Source organism: Labrus mixtus, chromosome 13 (genome assembly GCF_963584025.1).
Source record: "Labrus mixtus chromosome 13, fLabMix1.1, whole genome shotgun sequence".
Classification (NCBI taxonomy): Eukaryota; Metazoa; Chordata; class Actinopteri; order Labriformes; family Labridae; genus Labrus; species Labrus mixtus.
Window position 1 is genome coordinate 24,587,860 of NC_083624.1, and position 22,115 is coordinate 24,609,974.

General features: G+C 38.1%; 1 long non-coding RNA gene across 1 annotated transcript; it reads left to right on the top strand.

Annotated features, from left to right (window-relative positions):
• The first annotated feature begins 1,127 nt into the window (after positions 1-1,127).
• On the top strand, positions 1,128-21,743 carry LOC132987140 (uncharacterized). The gene is made up of 3 exons (XR_009675580.1): positions 1,128-1,240; positions 6,056-6,200; positions 21,552-21,743. It is a non-coding gene; the product is annotated as an uncharacterized LOC132987140 (long non-coding RNA).
• Positions 21,744-22,115: the final 372 nt, after the last annotated feature.

Below are 22,115 nucleotides of genomic sequence, written 5' to 3' on the forward strand. Positions count from 1 at the left end.
TTAGCACCAATACACCAAGTCAAATTCCTTGTATGTGTAAATGTAATGTAATGGCAATAAAACCTGATTCTGATTCTGATTCTGATTCTGATATCTGTGTCAAGATAAACTAATTTTCTATACATATTATATACAAGGTCAACCTGTTTATATGTGTGTGTGTGAGCCATGGCATAGTTTTATTGATTTCATTTCCAGAAGATAAATTACTGTCACTTTTCCTGCAGAAACAACATGTGGTAACTATTCTGCTTTACACACTGTTACTTGTCCAAATAATGTGAACAAAAACAAACAAAATGCACATATTTGTGATTTATTTTAATCACTGTCCAAATAGAGAGAATCCTAAGGCTTTTTATAAACTCTTGAAATATCAAAACACAGCATTTGACATATTCTATCTGAACAAAACCATGCTCTGACAAAATGACCTGTTTTGATGGTGACAGCCTTGTCAGTCTAAATGTTTGCATGCAATTTAGAATGATAATACTGTCACTTTTTCTCACCATTGCAAGACTCTTGTGATATGCTAACTTAGTAGAGTAAGAGCTCTTTTTTTGTAAGTATGAATTATTCTATAGTCCCAGTACCATTAATTACTTTACTGCTACCCCTACCCTCTCCTTCTTGTTGCCAAATAATAAGTTGTGTTTAAAGTCTGACCCCCCAAATCATGCTTACTATATATGAAATTTGAATACTATATCTGACTGGTGGAAATCAAAACATAATTTTATGAATCTACTTTAGTCTGAACGATATAAAAAAATAACCCCAGCCATTATTACAAATCTCACTAATTTGATAATAAAAAATACTCCATGGGCCTAAAAAACATAAACTTAAAGGAAACTAACCTGAAATAATTAAATAAACAACAAACGACCACTTTTTCTTCAGAGAACTACAGTCCAGGTATAAAATGTACACAGGTCAGGATGTGCACTATAGGTCCACATAAATATGTCATTACTCTCTTTTAGTTATTGTGTACATTTAAACAAGTTCATTTGACCATTTTATATGCAAAAACCGTACAGGTTAATGTTTTCTAATGTTTACTTTTTACTTTACAACGTGACGTAGTTCACTAGAACCTGTCACCGGGACGCAAGACGTAACGGAATGTCACTTCCGGTCACCATATTTGAATGCCAACCGGTGCCAACCACGTGCCAAATTTGTTTTGCCCACCTGTGGACAAACAAAGGACTCTGAAATGTAATGTTAAAAGGTAACATTGTTGACGTGTGACGCAGAGAGTCAGTGGGGGGGTGGGTGTCGCTTCTGTGTGTTCAGGAGTGAGACCGCTCTGTGGTAGAAGCTGATTCGGAGTCTGGTCGTGTGTGCGTACAGCACGCTGTAGCGCTTGCCAGAGGGCAGGGGGGTGAACATGGCATGTCCGGGGTGTGTGATGTCACGGATGATGACTTATTGTGTCTAAAGTTAAGTCAAGTGTGCTGACTGTAAAGTTTAAACTAGATTTGATTTCAATATAGCCTAGACTACGAGATTAGATTACTCTAGATATTTCTAAATTAGTTTTTCATTCATTTAAACCTTAAGAAATTATTTAAATAAGCCTACAAGGGCTTGAAGCGCATAAAATGCCTCCCTTTTGGTTGTTTCTAACCAATCATTGGAATTCAGTGAGTGTTGAACTTGTTTTCTTTAAAAAATAATTAAAAACTACATTTTTTGATAAAATGATCTAAAATTCAGTCTATTGTTGTTTATAAACAATCTGACACCAACAAAAGCATTTAGAAGTAATGTTATTAAAGTGTCTCTCCCCCATATTTAGGGCTAGACGAGCATCATTCAGTCATTTACTATTCTATGAGTGAGTGCTATGAGATGGGGCCCTCTTAGGGAGGTTTCCTACTGTCATTGCAAACTTTGAAAATTTTGAGCCACTGTTGTGGGTTAAAGTTAATCAGCCCTTGGGGGCCCTTAACTTGCCTGGGGCCCCTAGCAGTTGCCTGCCTTGCTTGTTGACAGTATAATGCTATAGTCCAGTTACAAGTGCCAAGATGCTCTACATTGTTGCCTCTTAGAGGGTTTGTTTAATAAGTTAAACAATTTAGGCTCTTTTGAACTAGCTTCAGGTGCATCACATATTTTACCATTTTTTTTAATTTAATAATTGATTGCATAAAATAAAAGTTGTTTTTATTTATCTGCTATGTGTGTCATTTTTGGAAATGACCCCTTAGAAAAACCTTGAATTTACCAAACCAGTCTGACTTCCGTCTCTTTGCTATTTTCTGGATGAAAGTGACCATATCAGTCGCCTCTTCTCACTAGACTCTTCTCCTCAGTATTCTTGTGAGTTACCAAACTGCATTCGATCTGCAGAGTCCTTTTCCACTAAGGCTTAAGACTGGAGATGCACCGATCCACTTTTTTTGAGTTTCATAGTAAGTGTTATTGTTGTTGTTGGTATTATATGTAAGGCTACACAAAGCTTTAGTCAACCCGGCATTGAGAGTTTCACATTGATCATTCTGAAGAAGCTGTTCCATCTCGTCTGAACGACATGATGGAGACAATTTGTCGACACTTCTTATAGTTCAGTCTGAATGTCTTCAAAGAGAGACTGTACGAGCTGAGAATGTTAACATGCCCAACCATCTTCCTTGATCAGTCCGATATCCGATTTGTAAATTACATCAATATTGGACCTGATACTGATATAAGATCGGATCGGTCCCATCTCTATTTAAGACCCAGCTCTTTAATGATCACTAATGCTTCCGTTGATATTTTTGTTTTATTTCAAGTTTATTTAACCAGGAAAAACATAATTGAGTTTAAGAATCTCATTTACAAAGGTGTTCCTGGCCAGGACAGGCAGCAGTATATTTAACAAAATTACAGACATACAACACAGAAAGTCATTAGTCGAAGAATCTACAACCTGATGCATTTTCCTCCAACACCTTCAATCTACTTTTAAAATGATTGAAGGAGAGACCAGCTCCCCAGACACAAATCCTCCTGCAGCAGATTCTAAGATGCAGGAGCAACCTCCTTTTCCCCATCTCAAGATGCAGTTATAATTGACAAGGATGATGATATTGGTGATGATATTGGTGATGGTGTTGATAGAATATTCATAACGCTGAAATTGATGAAGTTCAGCTGTTGTTGTTTTTGATTATGACTACAAAGAAAATAATTACCCTACATCCCATGCATTGCTTCTCTTCCAGGACCTTCTTCTCTTCCTTCTTGTTTCCTCTTTTCTAGATCCTTGCTTGTGTTGTACTCACTATCAGATGTACGCTGCTTCAGACAAAAGCATCTACTGAATACAATTGTAACATTGTAACCCCTCAGATTAAAAAAATAAGTTTTCTGATTAGGTGATTCTATCAACAGCAATAACATACATTGTATTTTATGGCCTCTTATAAGACTGTTAACCTTAAACATGTTTTAACCAAAAGCTAGGCTGACCAGTGGCTGTTTCCTTTTATCTCGCAAGTCATGTTGGCTGCAACTGCTTTACTCCTGCAGTTTAAAACCCAGTTTAAACAGATTTTGCTGTGACTTTATTGCAATTAAAATGGCAAATGAAAGCTGTAAAGACTTCCAGACAGTGTTGCACAAATTTATAGCTTTTGATAAAAAATAATTCAACTTGTGCACTTGTTCTCACTTGTATATTTGTTGAGCTTTCCCAAGACTTTTCTTAGACAGTGAATACTAGCTTAGATTAGATTAGGTTAATGAAGTTTTATACATCAGCTTTTTAAATCATGCATAAAAAGATAAGACAAACCAAGGACTTGCTGAGCAAAATGCACATCAGGCTTTATATACATTTGACCAAGAACATACAAAAACATGTTTTCAGTCCAAATGGCACCTCTCGCTGCAGCTGCTTTCTGCTCCTCTTGATTTGTCCATTTAGATTTCCTCCACTAGATGTCAGTGAGCTCCTGCATTTCAAAATGTATTTTTCAGCCTCAGTTATTCCTACATTTAACTTTAGTTTAAGCACATTTGAGTCAATTCTAGAACAATTATGACATCTTTGTATGTCTCAAATTAAAATGACCCATGCATGTCCCAGGGATTTTAAATGACACTAAATCATTTATATTTTTGTATCTGCATGAAATACTCTTGAAAATACACAGAAGTTAACATTCTTAGAGTTACAAAAATTCTGATGAGATATTATGGGAAAAAAAAGTTTTTAAATTCTGATTGAGGTGATGTTAATTTTTTCCTAAATTTCATGATTCGATTTGTCCTCTTGTCCCCTTACGCAGCAACCAAAAGAGGGAGACATTACATCATAAATAAGGAACAACATATGCTCCACATGTGAAACCTCTGCATATTGTACACGTCTGAGCCTATGACTCAGTTCTCTCAACTTCCATCTCTGAGCCATTAAGTGCCTTGACCAAATCAGTCTGCCAATTTTTTATAATGTATTTATCCATCTTTTCTTTTAAATTAGCAGAAAAACTTGACTAGTGTAATTTTTTTGCGTTCTAAATTTAGCTGTTGTTCTGTTCAATCTCTTAGCCAATGCATTTCCTGCCTTAATTTGTATGAAGTTCTTGAGTTTGCAGCTTGCATAAAGAGTCATGTGTGACTGTAGTCAGGAGATGGCAATGGTGTCAGGTTATTGCCTGGCTGTCAGTGTTGGTGGGCTGGACGAGCAGCCGCTCCGTGGTGAGCAGGGCTCCTTTCTGCCTGCTGGAGATCTTGTACTGGCTGCTTGAGTCAGCCCTAAGCCGCTCTCCCCACGCAGGGTTCTCTTCACCAGCGTTCACCTAAATCTGTCACACAGATTTGACACTGCGTCACTTGGAGTGCACTCTGAAATGACATGTATATAATGTGGAATATTGTGCACATTTACAGCCTGGAATACCCTTAGAGCATTAACACTTTCACTTTTTAAATGATTTTTTTCTTGGGAGGAAAATAAGACTCAAGTTTTTTTTTTTTAAAAAGCAAGCTCCAAAATATTAAAAATATATATTTTTACATTCACATTTTATTTTTCAGCACAGAATAGTTTAAATTATTATCAAATAAAAACATTAAAATTAAAAAAATGTAGGCATATATTTAGTTGGAGGTTATTTATTTTAGTTTGTTTAAAGTCGATCCAAAGGCTGGATCACATTGTCACCATACGGGGACTGAACAGAGCCTTAATATTTCTGTGGCCAGTCAAACATGTTACCGTCAAACTTTGGGCAGCTTCAGGCCATAAACGTAACAACCTCAATCAGCTCAAATTAGACTCCTACCTATCTATGCGTGAGAAATCTCCCTAAATGATGTCTCCTATCTTTTTCCTTGTGAGAAAACAATTTACACCGATCCTGATTTTAGAATAAATTAAATACATCGTCCTTTTTCAAATTAGAACAGTTTATAATTCAAACAGTAAAAATATAAATTCAACATTACACATTTTCCTGCTAATTATGTAAACATATGTATTTATGTCAAATATGTCCGGAACCCTTGTTTGTATTTTATCTGTTTAATGACTTTTAAATAGTTAACGTACAGATTTAAAATAAACATTTTCACTGCCCCTCATCGACAACTAAGTGATTTCCATATTGCATTATGATACAATAATATATTTCTATACATAAAAATCACTGTTCTGATAGGCTAATGTATCCAATCACCCGTCTCTGTCTGTCTTGTCTGTTTGTTTCCTCTATAAGAAGCTCCTTCCTGCAGAAAGTTGTGCAGAGACAGAGATCTGACATCGAACTGGGTGCCCACTACCCGGGTTCACTTCTTCCCCCTCTTTGGCTCTGTCGCTTTCTTCTGCAGTATTTACTGGATAAACTGGTTGCAACTGGCCTTGGTGGCCAGTAAGAAGGATTTTCTCTCCCCAGCTGGTGTGGCTTTGCCTGTTTGTGCTGCATAAAGTGGCTCAAAACTGGGTTGTTGTTTAGGGTTCTGTAGGCATGGAGTCTAAGGTTTTAGAGTACTGTATAATAAAATGATGATATTTTTGGTTTATCTATTTAAATGTTGATGTTTGTGTCTCCAGAAATAGGCCTGGGAGGATCATTTCGGTCCTCCTATCCAGCTGTAAACGTCTGCTCCTCTGGGAGTCTCCGCCTCTTTGAAAAGAAAATAGAGGTTAAAAATCTGCTAAAGGAGTTAGCAGCAACCAGGATCCTTCGCTTCCTCAGGTAATGAGTTTGATTAATTTTTGACCTTTGGAAACTTTTCACTCCTTTTTAAGCCCCCTTTTATATTTTCCCTTCCCTTGGATAATAATGAGCTGTTGTACAGGCTTTTACAACAAGGACTTTAAGAGCACATTGTGTGCACGTGAATTACATAGGTACACATATGGCACACAGCCATAAAAAAACAGCAATTATATTGAAAATCATCAGCATTTTTTCTGTTTTAGAAAGTCGACAATAAACATAAATGCACTACAGACAAATGAAAATACTTAAAAAAAAAAAAAAAAAATCTTTGCACAATGTTTAAGATACTTTCTTAACTTACAGGAAGACTGAAAAAACTTTTTGGCCTATAAATAATAATGCAGGGGATGCTTATTTTCTCACACAGGTGTTTAGAGATCCTCTCTCTGATAAATCATGATTTGTAAACTTTCCCATAGACAGCAGTGACAGGTTTCCTCTGATAATGTAGAAAAATGGGGAAAGAGAGGGCCGGGCTTAAGTAGAGCTGTGATTTAGAGCAGAGAGATGCAGCATCTCTACTTTCCAGAGGAGGCCCTCCTGGGTTTGATTTAATTCTCTCCTTGCACTATTAAAAAGGCCTTCCACTCTCTTCACTGCATGCACCTTGCTGTCATAACTGGCACAAAATCATTTATCAATGCCGCTTGTAGGCAGTGCGACTAAGGCCTTTCCCAGTGTATATTTTTCCATTATTGATTGTGTATGTAATGCATGAGGAAGTACAAAGACGGGTCTCCTCCTGTGTTGGAATGACCATATTAGGCCAGCAGATGAGGGAACTTTTTTTCTGCTTCATCTACGAATCCATACAGCAATCATCATTCCTGCTGGGAAGGAGAGCTCGTCCCTAAAGTGCTTTTTCATTTTGTTGTTGTCTTACTGGCCACTGAAATCCACACTGATCCTGTGCTGGACGTAGGACCGACCGTATTTGGTGCAATAAACTGAAAGGCTGTGAATGTCACTGTCCCCCTTTGTTGTTTAATTTATTTTCTTTTCAAAGTGAAGGGAGGTGTCCTTGCTGTGAGAGTTCGTCATTGATGTGGCTATAGTTAGTCCGTCCCCTGCTATGACTGTCTGTAGGAGACGCTACTTCCTCCCTCTCCTGCTCGCTCGTTGTTCGTGGCTTCCTTTCGCCTCGCTCGGTCTGTTTGGCTGCACTTTGAAGGTGGGTCTATTTGATCAAGAACAAAATATTTAAGTGTGAAGTACAGCTCTAAGAGTCGCACTGCTCTGGGGTCAAACGAAGTCCCCTAACCTTTCAACAAAGCCAGCACTCTGGAGTCTCAATGTTGGAGGATCAGTTTGTCTATGTCTCTTTTGAATTCAATTAGTGTCGAATATATCCAGGCGTTGAGTCATGTTTATGTCACTTTGTAGGGTTTAAAAGTGTAGCAAAGTCGTTTGTTGGTATTTGGATAACTTCTTCCTTTTGAAAGCCGGAATGTTTTTTGCCAACATACTCACTGACATCACATGCTTGGTTTTGCCACATATCATACATATGAATGCTAAAATCTTTCAGACTGTAGGCTACAGGAATTCCACTAACAAGTGTATTTCAAAGAAAAGCGTAGAAAAAATGAAGACACTGTCAAATAGCAGGCAATGTTGTAGCTGAACATGTATCCTATCACTTGATAACAACCTCCATTTGTTTTATTTAAAGTGCCAATGATACAAAAAGTTGTATCAACAACTACCTAATGGTTTTATCAGCGACTGACAAAGCCTGTGCTCGATAAGCTTAAGGTAAATGGAAAGAATCTATTATAGACTGAGCGCCCTTTATCTCAGCTGTCTTAAATATTGACACTTACAGTCATTTGTCCCCATTTTCTATTGATTTCTTGTTTTGCTTTCAGGTTATGCTGTAAACAGGGTAAATAATGACAGATCTGATCAGAGCTCCCTTCACACGTAGCTGACTGTACTGCAGACGTAGTCCACTCATCAGCTGTGTGACTAATGACGGTTTTGAAGAAAGACTATTACAGTCATTTAAGCTTTTCAATGAAGGCTACGTCAGCGCTGACATCTCTCAGAAACAGATCAGGCATGCTGTCGATGCCGCAGAGAGGCTGGTTGAAACCTGAAGACGCTGATCAGAGCTGGCATGGGACGTGTTAGCTTGCTAATTATAATTCATTAGCGAGATAAAAGGAGGTGTGGCTTTTGCTGCAGTTTGTTGAATTTAGAGGTTAAAGCCCTGATTGGAAATAAAGAGCATGAATGAGGAGTACAGATAAATGTTTACAGGATTTAACATAGGCAGTAACAAGAACACAATTATGTTCGGAGCAAAATTATCACAGGCATCATGTGCGGTTAGCCAGAAAGACTTTCTTTACTTCTCACCTTCTTATAAGTCCTCTTATAACTTCAGATCCATAATGTCCTTTTGATGATGCAAATTCTTGTGCTGTAAAAAATTCTCCTTAAGAGGAAAACGAGAAAGTTTTCCACCCCACTATTTATTTTGAAGATTTGTGCAGAAAACTATGATGTCTTTCCTGGGTTTTATCACTTCCCTATCAACGTCTGGAATGCATTGGTAAGCCAGGCCTCCAAGGGCTAGCATATAGCAGCGTCTGCAGGCTTTGTACAGGATGAAGAAGTCATAATCCTCAAACAGACTTAAATTCCTCCAGAAAGGCTCTTGATCCTGAATCCACTCATTTTCTTCAAACAACCTGGCCCAAAAGAGAAGGGATATTTGGGCACGGCTGAAATCCTTGATTGAAATCTGCTACAAGTGGGCACACACACACACACACACGTGCATCGATTACACACAAACGGGCACGCACATGAATACACACACACATCCCCAGCCGTCCCCTGCTGTCGGCGAGAGCCCGAACCAGCTTGTTGAGAGGGGCTCTCTGAGCTCTTATTAAAAGGTAAACTTCTCTAAGGCCAGGGAATCATGTCAATCACAGGTTGTGTTTTCGCACGGAGCCCAAAGCCTGCTCTCTCCACCCTGTCAGACGCTGTTATCACCCTCAAAGCCATATCAGAATGCTGTTTGTTCTGCGCTTTAGTTTCACCCACACAGTGGATTCAAAAAGGTACAGGTCTATTTGATAGTGTATATTTCATCGCCGGAGAGAGACTGTGTTTGTCTTGCTGTGTTTGTCAGCTCATATTTGAGCTGAGAGTTCCTATTAAAACTAAACACCATATCAGAGGAATATTGCCACCGCCAGGCTATTTTAAATCACATATTGCACCCATGAAGTGTGGAAGCAATTTAGTTGTAGCATAGTTTATAAGTGTTTCTGTGCTTTTGATGTTTCTATTTACTCTTGCTTCTCATTTATTTACCACAGTAGCCTCCCTGCACAGATTTCATATTCTGTAATAATTACTTTAGTTATATCATCATTTCTGTTTTCCTAAAAATATTTCCTTTGCAGTTTCAATTATTAAATAAATCCATCATGAGCATGGAACTATTTTTGTTAAAGGAGCATAATGTAAGATATCTACTTAACTGACTCATAAAATGACCTTACCATATCATCAGACATTAAGGAAACATGCTAGGTTGAAGTGCTGGCTTCTCTGACAACAATGCAGTTCTGATTCTGGTCCGGAATGGTTTGATTTTGTTTTCACGAGAGAAGGTGGACAGATTTAAGGCACCCCCACACAGACGTTTTGGACACCCCTTGGTTTGCCAGATACGAGACCAGTTATCACAGCAAACCAGCAGGTGTTGCAGCAATGGAAGCGTTCAAGCGAAACTGGTTCAGATATAAATGATTCTACTTGACCTAAAACATCCTCTGCATTTTTCTCCACAAACTGAAACGTGGTAAAACTATGAGAAATATTGGAGATGGTTTTGAAAAATGGAGGGAGGTGAGAACTTGGAAAGGTTTGAAGACCGATGCAGAGCTGGCTAAACACTGAAGCTTCCTTGTCTGCATCATGGCCCATGTGCTTATCAGCTTTAGGGAGGAGGGGGCGGGTGAGACAGCTCTCTTCAATGTTCTGTATTTTGGACTGCAGTACCAATTTTAAACGCTAGGTGTCAGAGTTACATATTGCTCCTTTAACTCAGCTCCAACTGGACAAAGAATCCATTACCGTTGTTCTTCAAGTTAAAAATACGCTATGTATGAGATGACAGGGGGACTTCGTGTCGATAACAGCACCATGTTTTTCTTCACTCTGACTCCACCCCCTTATATGTGACTGGATGGATAATGACTTTAAGCTGTTACAACAGTTGCCTTTGTTCCGCGTGATACATAGTTTTTTAACTGTAGTTGTGATGGGTATAATAAAATCACAATATATTTTGCCAAATTTTGTTCCCCAAACTGCCTCCAGACAGATCATTCGAATATAAATTAAATATCTCGATATCAAAATACCCCTCATCTAAATAATCACAATTTTATCACAATGTCAGTTAATACCTATGTGTAATAGGTTAGCTTCTAGATCCAGCTCATCTATAGATGGACCCACCTATAGTTAAGTAAAACCACAGTGAAGCATTGAGGCTCTTCCAGTCATTGGTGAGTTTGCTGGGCAAACTGCATGAACTCACTGTGTTGGTATCTGGGAATTAAAAGCTACTCATGACAGTGTTGACCAATGTTGCTGGACCCATGTAGTCTGCTCTGTGGCTGAGATTCAACAACAGATACTCACTCAGTATATTTATATTTACATTACACGATTCAGCATGCATGTCATGGAGAAATACAGAGAGTGATGCTATTGAGTATTTTCATGTATCTATGGTAGCACATGTCTAACAAAGCTGTGGTAAAACAACAACAAAAGGCAGGCAGCAGTAATTATCAATGCATGAACAAACTCAGCTAATTTTTCATTGAAGGCAGATCCTATTTCATAAATGCATTTTTAGTTGTTCTCTGCTGCAAACAAACAGCAAAAAAATCCGAAAAGCATAAAAACAAATACTTAAATCTGTTCATTAGTATTTCAAACAGCAGTATGCTCTGTTCAAGAATCCGTATCTGTATACAAAAACAAACATACCAAGAAAGCTTGCACTGGAACACCACGTCAGCATCCCATTACTACAACTCAGGCTGATTAACATATGATTGTAATTCATCATATCGTGTACAGCTGGTGACATCTTGCAGTAGCATTTATTCCATGTTGATACATGCCTTTGGTTCCTTTTTGACAAGTCAAAACAAACAGATTGCAAGCTGTCGCTACATTTGCTCAAGATGAATGGAGAAAATGAATTGGAAAATCAGGTGTGTCAGGTGATTAGTACAGCCACGCCTGAGATCCTTGTAAAATTAGAACTTGGTGCATTTGGATAAACACTGAGGCTGCAGACAGTTTTGTAGATGGGATCATGAGAACAATATACTGAGTATTTGAGTGCAGTGTAGATCCAAGCATTACCTGACTCTTATCAACACAAGAGGCATTAAAACTATCACTTTGACTTGCATGAATTAAATCATGCAACAAAGTAGTGACTGGAATTCATTTCATCATTCTTTGTTTCTTTTCAGTATGTTTATCGTAGAATTTCAACTAGCTTACCTGCTGGTTGATTATTTTTTTGGATAATGATGCTAAAGGTTTAAAAACATCAATAAGGGAATGTCAGCCGATTGATAAATGCATTGTTGTCATTTTTCCACCAACCTTGATTTCATTTAAATTTAAAGAAAAGGAAACATTTATGTGCTTTTTGGTGGAGAACCTACATCAACCCCCACAAAAAATATTTATTATTAAGTGCTACAATATCATCCCATGATCTACATGTAAATCATTCTTGGCTGTCTATAAATAGTTTTTTTGTATAAAAAAAAAAAGAAAAGGAATAGTTCAGCTTTGCTCTACAAGAACATGTGGAATTATTACTGAAAGAAAGTTAATAATTATGATAACTTTCTTATCAAAATTGGGTGTTTTGTACTAAGTTATCAGTAATATTCAATAATGAAAATATTTGTAATTAGGTCATTATGTCTTAATTATGTCTTCTTTAAGTCTGGGACTATGCTTTTTTTAATGATCTGATGTATAATGTCCAACTTTCCAGTCTCCAGACAGAAGTGTAGGTTGAACTAAAACTGTGCTGACTGCTGCATCTTGTTTGTCTCGCACAATGCTTGACTTGGCACTGTGGGAATCTTGACTGGTAACACCGAGGACACTGGGGGTGCAGCTCTGTTGTGCAGCAGTCTCAGGATAGTAATGGGACGCAGTCACCAGGGAACCCTTTGAGTGTGGGTACTGAGGGAAAACTGACAGGAGCAGCGGAGAGAGAGCAAAGAGATTCAAACGAATGAGCAATAGTGAGGGAAATAGAGGAGCATTTGTATGGTCTTCTCTGCCACTGAAGTTGTAAAATGGAAACATATTTCTCCCGTGACAGCTGCAGTAGATGTTACCCCCTGAGTGGAGCTGCTTATGATGTTGTTTGGCGTAGAGGTGGGCCGCGGGGGTGTCCCAAAGGCTTGTTGTTTCTTGTCAGAGATTAGATTGAACCAAGCGGCTGTGGTTCATACTCCTGCATGAAAGAAGTCAGGACTCTCTGTCACTGACCACAACCTCTGAGCTTTGATCTGTAAGACTGCATCCAGATTTATTTCCCATTGTAGAATAAAATGTATGTTATTTTCAAATATGCTCAACTCCCTTGGGGGTTTCTATACTATTGAATTGTTTACTCTAGCACACTGCACTGGTGAATTTCCCACCATAAAGAAAATGATACATATACATGTCCCTTCGTTTCATGTATTGTTCTTTGATGGGTTTTTTTTCCAACGAATTGTATCCACTCAATGTATTCATTGAGATATTCACATTTTCATACATTTCAAATTGATTGATTGATCATTGATGTCATGCTTTGAAAATAAACAATTTCATCAAGGATTTAAACTGATGTCCAAATGTTCATATGGCTTTTTTTTTACCCTTTCTCATGATGCCTCTGATATCTTGTGTTAAGCACTTTGAATCACCTTGTTCCAATATTCTGTGAAAGTTGCCATTCCAAATCTCATAAGAGAACATGATGACAAAGTGCTTTTAAATTTGGTTTGCATCATTAATTCAAGATTGTGTCATTCTCTGAGGCTGGGTGTTTTAAGGGTGTTACAACATTAGTGCCCAGGCCTCCATGCTAGTAGGTGTTTTTTTATGTAATGTTAAATTCACACAGCCTGAAAAGACAGAGGCAGCCCTCATTTGTCATGTCAATTCCAGCCACAACAATGTGACAGGAACACAGCGATTTGACAAAGTAATAGATTTTCTTTCATCAGTTGGAGGAGGTGTTTTAAAGACTATTAGGAGGTGAGAGAGGCAGTGGCCCTGCATGAAATGTTTGTCAGCATCACAACTTCCCAAAACACAAACTTTTCATAATGTAGTACATCATTTTGTAGTTGATTTTTGTTTTACTCTCTTCATAAAAAAATCAGATTTTATAAAGTTTCAAGATTCTGTTTATTATTTAGGGGTTAACAATCCTTCGACACATGGATCTAAGTCGTCCTCTTTAAGATATTCCTTTATTTTGAAATTGCCACATCAGCATGTTTCACATTTTCTGTCCAGCTCTTCTGTCCTCTTGAACTTTCAAACAATGCTACCAACATGCTGACTCAAGTGTTATTATGCACTCCGGTTTTGATACCTTCTGTATCAATCCTCTTGTCTCAGATTTATTCTAATTCTGTATAGTGTTTAAATATGCTTTTTTATATTCTTAGAGGTGCATAAACAAAACTTCAGTAAATCCCATTTTTTCACAAAACTTGATTCAAGCTAAACATATGTTACTTAGATAGCCAGAGAAAGACGTATGTGAATATATACAAAAGACATGTCAAAATAAGCAAAAGAGGACAAATGCAAGACTGCATCATGTTTACACTGTGGTGTAGAAAAGGTGCAAATTGGTGCAGGAAAATTGATCAGAATACAGGAAAAGAAATGATTGGTGTTTAAAATTCCTGTGCTTATGTTAGTGCTTAAAATTCAGCGTGCTGAAACACAAATGTGTAAAAGGTAGTTTTTTGTTTAAGTGTCAGAAGTTTTAGAAATAAAATAGTAAAAAACTAATAAAAAAAGCTTTTTCTTATCTGTCAGGTGAAATGTAGCCGATTGTATCGGGTAATGGGTATAGTCTGAAATCGATCACAGATCTGAATCAAATCAACCTAAATCCTATCGTGGCAGACTTTGTTATATCGGCAACTATCATTGCGCAAATAATCGATATAATGTGGTATCGTGATAAAACTGGTGATTTACACCACTAGTGGTATCACTCCTATGGGTTTTGGGGAATTGTATTTCATTATTGCCTTCAGACTGTACTTAAGTAAATTACACTGTAATTGTCTGGTAATAGAGTTTTTTTTCTTCTTTTTTTAGAAATCACCCCCTTTGCTGTAATAATCAATTTGATGCATGCTTGTCTGGGAGGGAAGAGGTTAGCTGTCCCCCTTAGTTTGAGACAGAAGGCTTAAGGAGGAATCCACTGCAGGCATCTGTCAGTGAGGTAAAGAGCGCTGACAGCCATACGTCATCTCTGCCTGGTGCAGGCCCCTGTATTTAAAAGAGTACAGCAGTCAAAAGCCCATAAAAGTGAGTGACTCCTCTGGAGCATCTGCCATTGCATGCAGGGAGGAGATTCAATGTGAAAAAGGGGAGATAATGTGCTCACTCACTAATGGGCACCCGACTAGACACAGGCTCATTTTTCACATCATGTCATCTGTAAGGTTTGAATAAAAGTAATGGCCACGATGAGCCTGGATCTCTCCCAGCCATTATGGCTTCTGCTTCCTCACTTTTATTTGTGTTGACTTGTACAGTCGGAGGAGATGACAGTCTCCGGGTCTGCGGATCAGTCAAAGTGATGATCTGCACTGCTCCCCTCTGCTGCTGACAGGTCCCTTGTCTCTGGCAGGCATGCGAGGCCAGAATGCCGCACTACGTCATATCAAATGCTGTAATCTGACAGAATAAAGGGATTCGCACACTGGGGACATCACAAACTCTGTCTTTTGTAATTTTCTGACAGAGACAGAAGGGGGAAATGAAGGGGTTCCTACAGTTTCATGTAGTAAGAATTAGTGTCAGTCAAAGTTAAGTGGCTATTTTAAGATAAATAGGAGAGGATTTCGGTGGCATGTTTTGGGGCATTGGGCTTTAAAAGACTATGCTAATGTGAGCAGATACTGATTGGTCGTTGGATGTTTTCATTTCCTGAACATTCAGAGTCACAGGACACAGCGTGTCTAAATATCCATTCTGAAAAGGTTATTGTGTAATTAACGCTTAAATTCACTGCCACTGTCAGCTGTGTTCAGTTCAGAATAACAATAGATGCTTGGGTGTTCATCTTTTCATCTTAGAAAAATACGCTGGGAACTAACTTAAGCAAATGCTGAAGAATGATGAATAATATTCATGTTTTTCTGTGTTTCTGTTGTGTTAGTGCTTCAGACCAGTTGCATAACACATTTTTAATGAATGTGAGAAAGAGCTTTAATAGTATTTAACATATATTCCATGCTTCATCAATTGCTTTTAGTGTAAAGGACTGTTTTGTGTCAGCCCCCATAAAATGAGAAGACGGATGAGAAAACAAGTGATTTCCTTATTAGGTTCAGGAGTCACTGGCCGTCCTCCTGAGCTGTGGGCTTCAAGAGCCCACAAGATTAAGACATATATTGGATTCATGATGGAGGCCACATAGTTCATTTTCAAAATAAAACAGAATATTATTCACAGTCCTTTTAGAATTCAGATTGCCAGCTGACCTGTGACTTGGAAGTAGTGTATTACATTTTCAATGAGCTGCCGCTATGTCACTAGAAGGAAAAATCCCATTTCATACTCCTCCGCCAGGGGAATTATGGGATTAGACCAACGGTAGTTTAAGGAACTATGAGAGAAACAAAGATATTGTTACATTTAATTTTGAAATCTTGAGTTTTTTCTTTGTTTTCCTCTCCCACGTCTCGCTGTTACTGCACTCTGCGTTAATTCTTTAAAGCAATGGAACAGAGGCAGACATTTATTGAGAGTCGCACTGAGCCAACACTGTAGTGAGGGGAAACGTAAACACTCCTGCTTTTGTAAGGCAGCAAAAATCTCCCACAGGTGATATTATAAGAGACACATGCACACAGCTCCAGCTGATTTTCATATATATTAAAATCACTACCTACTGTGGCATATGAAATTGTGCAAACTGCTAAGGCCGAAGCTTACCAGTGGAACTTCTGCCTCCCTTTGATTTAGATTTTCCTCTTGTCTCTGACCCGTAAAAAAGGTGGCCAATAATCTCATTCACACACTGTTTCCATCACAGACCCCACATACCCTACACAAGACCATAAAAGTAATATTGACATTGTTCAGCTGCATAAAAAGATGCATGTCAGACACAAAAAATTTGAAAAGTTATCGCTTTCCCTCAAAGCCAGACACACTCTGCTCCAGGTACAATAGAAATCTCAATTTAAACCCTCCTAGAAGACAATGGAAACCTAGATATCAACATAATATTCAGTCCAAATTCTCATTTTACTGTTACAGTACTGATGGCTTTGAGATATTGAGAGAGTGTGGGGAGCATAATCAGTCAATAGACCTGGTGGAGGGCTGCACCACACATGGTAATAAAGCCACAACTTGAGCCCCCCTCCCTCCACCCAACCCCCCATCTCCCTGCACCAATGCCTGCCTCATCACTCCACACAAAATATCCCTCCCTTAATTGGTCTGTGCTCCTCCAACATGTTTGTAATGAAAAAGCAGCACATAATTCTTAGTTTGTTGGCTGGCAGAGCCCAATTTACAAAAGTGGAGGTTGGTGATAAGCAGAGACAGTACGGCTGTGGAGTGCTCAGAACAATGAATCACCCCGCTGCCAGGGTTGAGCAGAATATAATTGAGTCCAACATCTCTGAGCACTTTCACCATAATTAATGATAATCTGTAACAGAGGAATCTGAGATTCCAGTTCACAGAACTGTTTAATTAGGCCCAGTAATGAAAGCACAGGCACTACAAGAATATGGCCGGCCTCATGATTAATGATTTGTGCTACTGAACACAAAAGTGCTGCACCGTTAACTCCAACGGATGCTGCTGTGTCTCCCTGGCATTTACACAACACCAAAATACATATGGAGCTGTTTGCATCCCCTATATAAAACAGGATAAATACTATATTTTATTTTTTTCCATCTGCATATACTCCTGCTTTCATTATTTCATGCTCTGGATTTGCCAAACATTTTTTTTTACCTTTTTATAATAAAATAAATCAACTGCTAAATAGATTTGTACATTATAATGAAGAGTGTTTGTCTGTTTATGAATATATTAGCCAGGACATAAGCCCCAAAAATGTTTCTACCTGTATTGGAATGATTATATTTTTCAATAAACTGATAAATATGATTTTCAACATTACAATGAAGAGAAATGTCATTGCCTGTCGATTTCTATTGTAAGTGTTAACATAACGTTTTAGTACAATTCAAATGCACCATTGTGCCCACTCTGATTTAATTCTAAATAACACTATCCCATTATAACTAGATTTGTTATGAGGTATATCTTTAGATGTATAGGTATAATATGACAAGAAATGATAAAGATGATAAAAGAAGTACATAAATCAAAGTTAAGTAGTGTGGGAAACATGTTTTTTCAAATTGAACACAATGAATAAGTTCTTACTTGGCTACACAGCTAGAAAAACCTTTCCTTGAATAAACAGTGGTGATACGGCTCTGTGCAAAAGATTGGCAGGTGACGGAAAAAATGTGTGCTACCATTCACTCAAGTAATAAAAAAGGACATAAGAATGGAGGTCCTTTACTTAAAAGTATGGATTAAATGATTGAATGAAATGCTCCAGCTCCTGTTTGTGCCTCGCAGGCATCTATGTGGTTATTTCCTGGTAGTATAGCCAGAGTTGTGCGACTTCATAACACAGCAGCTGCCAGGGCTGTGCAGGGGCTATGTGCAAGACTGGCTCCACCTTTTAAATGGATCTCATGAAATGCACAGTAATACAGTCATACCATTACAGAAACAAAATAAGATTTTTGTTTGGCATGAATTGGATTTCTACCCAGAAAGAAAAAGCTATTAGTCACTCCCTGTCAGTTTGTTGACTGCTTCCAGTGTGATGTTTTTTGTGTGCAAGACCTCTGAAGTTAAATTTCACACTTAGTTGCATATTTTCAACTTAGTGCTTCTTATGGTGAAATGGTTGGGCAAATCAAGAATCATGCTAAGAGACATAACAGAGAGATTAGACTGTTATAGAATAATAGGAACAGTATGCTGTGCAGGAACCGACCATTCATTTTATGCATCATACCTACAGTAAAATGTTGAAGTCTCCATCAAGCCTGAGGAAACGACACTGTGAAAGGCAATAAGTGCAGAAAACCAGGCAAAGAAGCTCAACCCTCATATATCTATGACAGAACTTTTCCAAAAATGAGAAAGAGGAGGCCAAAAAAAGAGTGTTAAAATAGATGTATTCCTGAGGAGGAAATGACTGCAACCGCCCAACCCCTTGCCCTCACATTTCCCATGTCTAAATCTTGTTTAGTTCTTTAATTCTACAGTTTCTGACCTGGATCTGGCAATCGCTGCACATGAAAGAAATTACAAAAGCCTCTCAGTCACAGCAGCCCAGCTTCCTCCTGCACCACAGCATTTGTCATTGCCAAAACAGCAGAGTTTAATTAAGTGTTGTGAGCAGCCTAGTGAGAAACACACTTTAAATTAAACCTCTGAACATGCTGCTATTGGTTCTTTACCTTCTCAACAATCAGCGGGGTATACGGCATAAATTTCTATCTCTCGAGGGGGAAGGCAGCTGCTGCACCTCCAGCGATTCATAAACGGCTCGCCTTCCCTAGAGCAATCTCTATTACAGCACATTTCATTACAGCCCAGTTTGGAAACAGCTAGCAGATGAATGTGATAATTAATGTCCCTTCCCAACTAAACATTTTATTTACTCTTGATAAATTAACGGTCGTTATCAGGGTTGGGAAAAAAAAGCATGTACTGTATGTTGGTGCATCTGTGTAGGTGAAAAGAATTACATGGCAGATTATCTTCTGAGGCATCAAGCAATCCTTGATGCAAGAGGCTGAATTAATTCCATCCTCTCCATAATAATGGATTGTTTCAAGTTGGTAAGCATTTTAATTCAGCTATGCATTTTTAAGTATGGCTTTTATTATATCAAAAGATACATCAGCTTTGGAAGAGACCCCCGGCTGTTACATCTGCACAAAAGATGGTCCTGCTTTTCAGAGTTGTTTAAATTTTCCCTTGAGATTTCAAGATGTTAATGTTAGATGATTTTAAGAGCCAGTCTTAACAGAAAGGATTATTTATACGCATCACGATGAATCAGTGTATTAACCCTATTGTGGTAACATGCAAATTACTCTGATACATTATTGATCATACAGTCTCAATGCCAGAGGTGACAAGAACATGATATCCTGCCACAAAGGACACATACTAACCAGGTGGACATTTAAAGTGTATATCAGGTGATGTGAGGGATTCATGGTATCTGATTTATGCACATTTCCAATATGCCAATATATTAAAAATGATTTTAGACAATTGCCAATGCTGCTAACAAATTTATATTTTTGGCTTAATTGAAGGTACTATCATGGAATAATTGTCATTCTCTTTTTTTGATGGTCCATTTAGTATTTTTGTACTAAATGGTCTTATAAGTGAGGGGTACATTAATTTCTGTTTGTTTAAAAAACTGCTTTTATTTTGAAAGAAAATAAGGACGTTCTGGTAGATCGAAGGTTACAACATTAACTAAACCACAGATATAGGAACAATTAGAAGAGTGAATAAAGATAAAGGAAACGGTTAAAAAGTGAAATGTTTGATGTCACAAGTTTGATATTACTTTGGACTTGTCAACTGAACTGTCTGGGTTTTTTTTTTTTGAATGAGACATTCAAAGGCGCAGTGGTGTCGATATTTTCCATCACTGTGTGACTACAGGAAGCTGTTATTTCAGTGCGGTGGCATCGCTACAGTGCACCTAAAGGGGCAAAATATCACGCAATCAGTGCAGTAAGAAAAGATGAATGTGTTTATTTTTGGACCTAAATCGCATCGCGATTAACACGTTAATGCAGACAGTCCTAAATATCATGTTATTATAGTGTGTCCTCTCCTCTTCTCCTCTCCTCTTCTCCTCTCCTCACCTTCTCAATTATAGAGTCAGTATGAATCTTATCCCAATGCAAACCACATATTCAATGATCATGCACTAGGTGAAAAAGTAGGATCAATGGCAGTTGATCCTACGTGAACGAGTGAGTCCCTTTATTTATTTATTATTCAAGTCTGCCTGTCTTTTTGCTATACTGTCAACACACAAAGCAACACCGATTGCTCAACCTACCGGAAACAGTAGCGGGTAAATAAAATAGCGCTGAACACTGATTTGTGACAGAGCAGAGCGACCGGTCTCTCACGCTCACTGATCATAGAGCAGGGCCTCCTCCTTGTGTCAGAGCGGGTTTCAATGTTCACGATGAAAGTGTTTGTGGCTGTGGCTCAGTGTTAGAGTCATTTGTCTCTCATTTGTAAGGTCGCAGGTCCCCAGCTCCTGCAGCTACATGTCCGATGTGTCCCTGGGCAAGACACTTAACACCAAGTTTTCTTCGCTGCTTCGTCATCGGCATGTGTATGTTTTTGAAAGGGATTAGTTGATACTGATAGACACCTTACATAGCAGCGTTGAATGGGTGTGAATGGGTCAGTGTGACCTGCGATGTAAAAACACTTTGAGAAGTAAGAAGACTAGAAAATAACTGTGCAATTTACTGTACATTTATAGCAATCAGGTATATTTGTATTCTCCCAAGTTTCAGCAAATAATGGCAACATTAAGTTGGTGTGCTCTCTCATGGTCTGGGCTTTGAAATGTGTGCTAGAATAGCTGTACTCTGTATCCCTTGAGCCCTTTACAGCAAGGATTTGAATCTCCATTACAACCGGGTTACCTGCTGAACATGTGTTTAAACTGATGTCTGAATTGTATTAAGTCCAAAATTATTAAAAGAAGCAGTATATGGCTCTGACTTGTGGTCAATAGATAGATAAGATAGATGTACTTTATTGATCCCAAACTGGTAGATTGTGGTAAAAACGGCTATAAATACTGTAACTCCCTTCAGTGTTATTGAAAATCTTTTCTAAAGCTCAGTTAATTTATTGATGAACATTTTATTTCTGACATGTCCTTCACAGTTAAAGTCCCCTGCTACAAAGATGTTGGAAGAGTCATATCAGGAGATGGTGGAGTCTTCAGCAGGAACTTAACACTCCTCACAGTGACTTAGAAAGTCATCCTTCTCTGGTCTGATGCACAGACATGAGTTGAGTATCACATTAAGGGGGATGTGTGTGAATATATGTTCATAACCCTTTTAATACTGTAATACTGGGATATAATATTGTTCACTGCAAAAAAAAAAAAATAATGTTTATATACTGTAAATATATATGTGTGTGTCTGTGCTTACAGTGATATTAATCTTGGGTCATATCCCCACTTTTGCATACCAGATTTTTGATTGAAAGCAGCCCATGTAAAATGTATATATACTACAATCTACTCCTGTTTGAGAAGCAATTGGAAAAAAAAGTACAGTTTCTATCAAATCTGTTTACAAAGTTGTAAAGACTTTTCCATAAATTGAAGTACATGTATCTTCAGTCAGAATGAATGGGCTTCTGTCGAAAGTCTCATTATGAGACTCACCTCTGATCAGTTTTATGGAACTCTGTGTACTATTCCTCCTCTCAGCTCAG